Raw genomic sequence first — 6,320 nt, 5'->3', positions numbered from 1 at the left:
TGTCATCTCCAAATACAAGACGAGAACAATAGCGGAAGTAGAGGACAATAAGGCGATGCGTAAGGCAGTGGCATAATCCAAAATAAACAAGAAACAAGATCTACATTAACAACAGGAAAAGGTAAAAACCGTGATTTAAAACTTGTATTGCAGTCGCGTGAAATCGTGGTGGTTTTTTCTAGTGGAATGTTTTATGTTTTTTATCTTTAATGAAAAATTTTTAATTAATGAAAATGTTTTTTTACATTCAATTTTTAAATTAAAAAAAGGGTGAGGATCAAATAGAAAGTTTTATTTTGACTAGAAAGGATATGAAGCAATAGGATTATGACATGTGGCAAAATTTAAAATAAAGAGTAAGGTTATTTTAGTCAATCATATCCTTTCTTCTTCCTTTTTCTCCCCAGTAACTTCAAAACCCACCATTTTCAAAACCCACCATCTTCAACCTTTTCTTCACTTACTATCTCAATAATCACTATATTATAATGCGATTTTCGTCATCAATCAATGATTCAAACACCCGATCAACGTGTTCTTCAGCTTTTTTTTTTTTTGAAAAAACCAAGTTTAATTTCATTCAAAATCTCGTTTTTTCCTGTGATTTTGAAGATAATCACTCGATCCATTCGATTCGATCGCTGATAAGTGTTTCTATCATTCAAATTTCGTCAGTCGTTCAAGAATCGGCTTCTATCCATGTAATAAATTCTTTAATTTCATTTTTACGATCTGGGTTTTTGATTTAGTCATTGCGTTCTACGATCTTGGCGGGGGTCCGGGGGTAGCGCCCCTGGAAGCAGGGTCCAAGGGGCGGCAGGCCCCTGGCGGGGTCCAAGGGGCGGCTGTAAAATTTGCCTCTGGAAAACTGCATTCGTAGACAGTTTTATGCAATTGCGTTTTAGAACTGCATTCCTGATTCAGACAATTCACAGACAAAACTATTGTCCTGGTTCAATGCGTTTTAGGTTTTAGAGAAAACACTTTCTTTGGTGTTTTTAGGCTATTGCGTTTTAGAATAAGACATTTTTATGTGTTTTCTGGTTATTGCGTTTTAGAAAAACACATTTTGAAGTGTTTTTAGTTATTGCGTTTTAGAAAAACATATTTTTAAAGTGTTTTTAGTCATTGCGTTTTAGGTAAAACACATTTTTAGTTGTTTTCAGTTCATTGTGTTTTAGAGAACACTTTCTTTTGTTTTTTTAGGCCATTGCGTTTTAGAAATGAGACATTTTTTAGTGTTTTCTGGCCATTACGTTTTATAAATAAGACATTTATTTGTGTTTTTGGTGCATTGCGTTTTAGATAAAACATTTTTTATGTGTTTTTAGTCCATTGCGTTTTAGAAAACAGACATTTTAAGTGTTTTCTGGCCATTGCGTTTTAGGAATAAGACATTTGTTTTTGTTTTTGGTGCATTGCGTTTTTAGGTAAAACACATTTTTATGTGTTTTCAGTCCATTGCGTTTTAGAAAGTATACTTTCTTTTGTGTTTTTAGGCTATTACGTTTTAGAAATAAGACATTTCTTTGTGTTTTCTGGTCATTGCGTTTTACAATAAGACATTTCTTTGTGTTTTTTGTTGCATTCCGTTTTAGAAAAATGTCATTTTAGGGGTGTTTTTCCATTGCGTTTTACGCAACTGGGTTTTCAGAAAAAAAATCGAAATATAGCAATAGTATTCTCGTGTTAAAGATAAAAAAACTGTAACACCCCGAAAATATTAGAAATTATATAAAGGACCAATATATATATATATATATGTATATATAGGGTTAGGATCATGAGTGAACAATATCCTTGTTTGTGAACTGTGTGAACAGATCTATACCCTTGATTTTAATGATCTTGAGATTTAAATGAGTGGCATGATGGTAATTATTTGGTTAATTTTTTTCCATTTAATTAAATACAAAAAGGGTATATGTGTAATTACACAATAAAAAAGAATTAAAACTGGAAACCTAAATTTTTTCCATTATATTAAAATCAAATCACCAGAATCATCTCTCTCTGCGAAAAAGATAGAGATAATGTCACCTGCTCGTTCCTGCAAGATTTGTACTATCCTTTATTTTTATTTTTCTCATTAAGTTTTTTGATATTATTATTATTATAATATATATTCAACTTGGAAGTTCTAAAACCTGTATTTCTTTGTAATTTTGGAAGACGAAATGGTGTTCTTATGAAATCATGAACAAGGTACTTCCTCATCATCTCTTATTAATCATTGTTGTCTTGACTACACTTTTCTTTTCCCAAAAAGAGTTTCAAATTTTCAGTTTTAGAGTTTTTTATCCCTAATATATATACTTTCTTCTGGTGTATGACGGTTCCGGCAAACTGGTGTATGATGGTTTCGGCGATTTTAACAGGTGCCATTGTCGAAGAAGAAACAGGGTGCCGCCGGCTAATCATTCCACCGTCGAAGAAAAAACAGGTGCCGCCGTCGAAGAAGAAAAAGGGTGTCGCCGTCAATATCCTTTTTTTTTTCTGATCTACTAGTGTATGATGGTTCTGATTAAGTTGTTTAGTGTTTAATTTTTGAAAGTTTTGTTTCGATCCTTTTGATTTTGTTTCGATCCGGCGATTCCCATGAATATTACTCAATACATCATGTTGATTTTGAAAGAACTGTGTGTCTGTTGTTTATGTAAATGGGGTGCACACCTGTGTATACGGTGTTTGTACATTTGTTGTACACATGTGTAAGGAAATTGATTGTAGGTATAAACTACGTATACACCTGTGTAAATTGGGTGTACACCTGTGTATATATCTGTATATAGGTGTATTAAATTTAAATACACATGTGTACTTCGGGATTCATGCATGTGTGTACGTAATCGAAATCTGGTTTTTTTTATCGATGAAGAAAAAATACATGAAGATGAAGAACTGATTGATTGAAAAAAAAATCTGGATTGTTTTTTAATGGTGATTATGATATAGATCTTAAAGATATTTTTAGTAATCACAAAAAAATAGGAAAGTGTAACTTCCATAAGTTAATTAAAATAAATAATTAATAATAACTTAATGTACAATTACAATCCTATCCTTTTCAACAAAAAAGATAATCAAGGGCTATAATCAGTTCACACAGTTCACTCTTGGGAGGTTGTTCACTCTAGAACCCTACCCTGTATATATATATATATATATATATATATATATATATATATGTATATGTATATGTTGGTCACAATTAAGGATAAAATAACTAGGAAAAATTTAACCTAGTTAATTATGTGCCTTGGAATAATGAGGAAATTGGTTAAAACACACTAAATGCAACTTGGGTAAACTAGAGGGGCCAAAAGTGATAAACTAGAAACTAGTTTATAATAAATAAAATACCAAACACCAAAACACACACCTTGAGTGTGTGTTCTGGTCGAGTTTTTCACAGAAGCCAAGAGAAGCTTCTAAGCTCCAACCCTAATCAACCAAATTTCATCAAATCAAAGGGGCAAATCAAGCCCAAATCGAAATCCAAGCATAGATTAGTGATCACCTCAGTGAAGGGATCATGAGGTATACAAAATTTTACTATTTGGTCCCATCTTAAATTTTAGATGAACTTGTGAAATTCGAAATCTGATGATGCATGTGTCTTATAAAGATGAAATAGGAACATTGTAGTGTCTAGGAGTAAACCCTAGACAAGTACATGTTGAAATCATGCTTAATTCAAGTAAATTCCATGAACACCATTGAAGATGATTAGTGGGTTTTGTGACACTTGATAAACACTAGGATTTTGATTGTTGTTCTAGTGTAATCTGATTTTTATGAAGTGATTTCAGAATTTTGAGGTTAACATTTATATAAGATAGTTCGATTGATGTTAATTTTGGCTATATAACAAGTTATGAACTTGATAATGAACCATGTAAAATAATTCCCTTTAGGTGTTTGTTGAAATGCCTAAAAGAAAGCTAAATATAGAAAATTATGAATAAAAACGCATATTAGAATGATGAGATGAATTATGCGTGATATGTTGTGAAAGGAGTTCTAAACAATATATGGTTGAACTCTATAGGCAAGGAATCCGGATCCTCAAGCGGACAAGCCGGTGGAGACGCGCGTTGAAAGGAGCGCTCTAAAGGTTTGTAACTTTCGGTTTCGTTACATTATGCATAAACAATAGTCTTAGAATTGTTAATGGGATTGTAGTGAAAAATGCGAGTTTGGTATGTCATAGAAGTGACGAAGTTCACTCGATAAACCAAAACGGTCAAAATAAACGGTTTAAGCATGTTGGAATGTTAATGAAGTGATGTAACTCACTCGACAACCAAACGGGTCAAAGTAGTTAATTTGATATGTTGATGTTGATATGGTGAAAATAGTCGTGCTTGGAATGTAAATAAAGAGTTGTAACCCTCTAGATAAAGAAACGGGTTAAAATATTGGTTGAAATAAGTTTGGTATGTTGATTAAAATGGTGAATTCCATTAGATGATCAAACAGGTCAAAACTATGTTTTTAAAACGACAATATATGTGTAGAGGCTTGAAAGCCACATATTATGCTAGTGATAGAACACGATATCCCAAGGGATTGGATGCACCAAGTTGATTTTTATGAACCCTTGAGATTGGGACAAATGATTAGAAATCACTTGCAAAATTTGCATAAAGCGGCATGCTTGAAATATGGGTAAAACGAGCAAGAAATTCTATTGCGAGCGTAAAACCATGTAATGGTGATGATACGCCAAAGATGACAAGCCCGGGGAAATGGGTAATTAAGTTTAGAAATAAAAAAAATTGAATGATGAAAATATGCCACATAACAAACGGGTCGAATAGTCGAAACATGGATTTATGAGCCAATCGTTTATAAACCAGGTTTCGATGCGTGAAATTTGAAAGATTGGATCCGTATTTTTATTACAGACGCGTAGGAAAAAGAATCGACTAAGACGGACATGTAGGTAAAAAGTTATCAGCTTTTTAAGTTAGAATTTTTAAGAATTTTGAAGCTGGGCAGATATGCAGGTCCAAGAAACGGACCTCCTGGAAAACGGGTTCCCCCGCGGCACGCGCCAGGGAACATCAAGCCCGGCGCAACACGCGAGAGCGCTCGCGGGGCGCGAACTATCCTAGTGGATCTGTCGCGTGGCGCGACAGATCAAGTTTCGAAAATTATTATTTTTCTTCAAGTGTTTGACCTTGGAACTTGTTTATATGTGTTTTTAACATTGTCAAAACTAACATTTAAAGTGGTTTTGACACTAGGTAATGTTGGACTCACTCTGGATGGCGATCAAGCATGTTTACAAGAACCGAACACAACTTTTTGAAGCTTCCGCGCCTAATTAACTTTGTTGAAAATAATGTCCATGTTGTAAACACTTAACTTGTCATTTTGGGATGTTAAAACTAGTTAGTAGCTAACTCGAATACTGTTATTATGAATACTTCCATTTTGTCTAACTTCAAGAAATGAAGTATTTTCTTTTGAAAATGCATATTTTACATTAAAAATCCTAATTTAATGAGACGGGTGTTACAAAAACGCTCGTTTTTTGTGCATTTTTTATAGAAAAAAATAATGTCGTATGAAAGAGTTATTAACGTTTAAATAACGAAGGGGAATTGGAGGAGAGAGAAACCATTGTCTTGTATTGACTAGAATGCTTCTAAACAAACTCACGCGCCTCTTTTATTCCTTTCAATTTCCCTTATTTAATCTTAGCCGTTGATTAAATAAATGGATGGTCAAGATTAATTCCTAGCCTTCTTAGCCAAATAAACTTCCTATTATATCCTAACCCATTAAAAAAAATATGTTTTTGGTTCATGTGATCACGTGATGAGTATACCGTGTAAAAATAAGACCCTCCGTAGTGGCATGGTGCCCCATAGTGCCCGACTACACTGTTACAGCTGGCACTATGGGGTAAGTTTTTTGCCTCCCCGCTATATACATCACAACGTTACCATTCCTTCTCCACCCTCACACACATATATATACATATCCCTTTTCTTACACAATTACCACTTGTCACATAACCACTAACTACGGAGCTTCATGGGACTCAACCACTGCTATGGCCTAAGTGTATACGTGATAAGTGATAAATTTACGTGGTAAACTATGATTGGTTTTTAGTTATCATCACCTAAAAGCAACTGTTGCATGCATACCTTATTACCTCTATGTAATGAGATGGAAAATCGTAAAAGTTGTGAATTTATCGACTTTAATACTCTAAAATTTATCCAACAACTATATAAACATATAAAAATGTCATTAATTTGAGTAACACGTGATTCAAACTACCCATTTCTATTTGTTTTTAC

The 6,320-nt window shown here is 33.5% G+C and overlaps 2 long non-coding RNA genes across 2 annotated transcripts; both read left to right on the top strand.

The window, feature by feature from the left end:
• Positions 1-1,897: 1,897 nt before the first annotated feature.
• LOC110881896 lies at positions 1,898-2,704 on the top strand. Its single transcript, XR_002559927.2, has 2 exons — positions 1,898-2,205; positions 2,379-2,704. It is a non-coding gene; the product is annotated as an uncharacterized LOC110881896 (long non-coding RNA).
• Positions 2,705-3,400: 696 nt separating this feature from the next.
• On the top strand, positions 3,401-5,482 carry LOC110881897. The gene is made up of 3 exons (XR_002559929.2): positions 3,401-3,540; positions 4,052-4,117; positions 5,253-5,482. It is a non-coding gene; the product is annotated as an uncharacterized LOC110881897 (long non-coding RNA).
• Positions 5,483-6,320: the final 838 nt, after the last annotated feature.

This window comes from Helianthus annuus, chromosome 5, assembly GCF_002127325.2.
Source record: "Helianthus annuus cultivar XRQ/B chromosome 5, HanXRQr2.0-SUNRISE, whole genome shotgun sequence".
Taxonomy (NCBI): Eukaryota; Viridiplantae; Streptophyta; class Magnoliopsida; order Asterales; family Asteraceae; genus Helianthus; species Helianthus annuus.
Note: the sequence above shows the minus strand (reverse complement) of the source record. Positions and strands in the feature narration are given on the sequence as shown.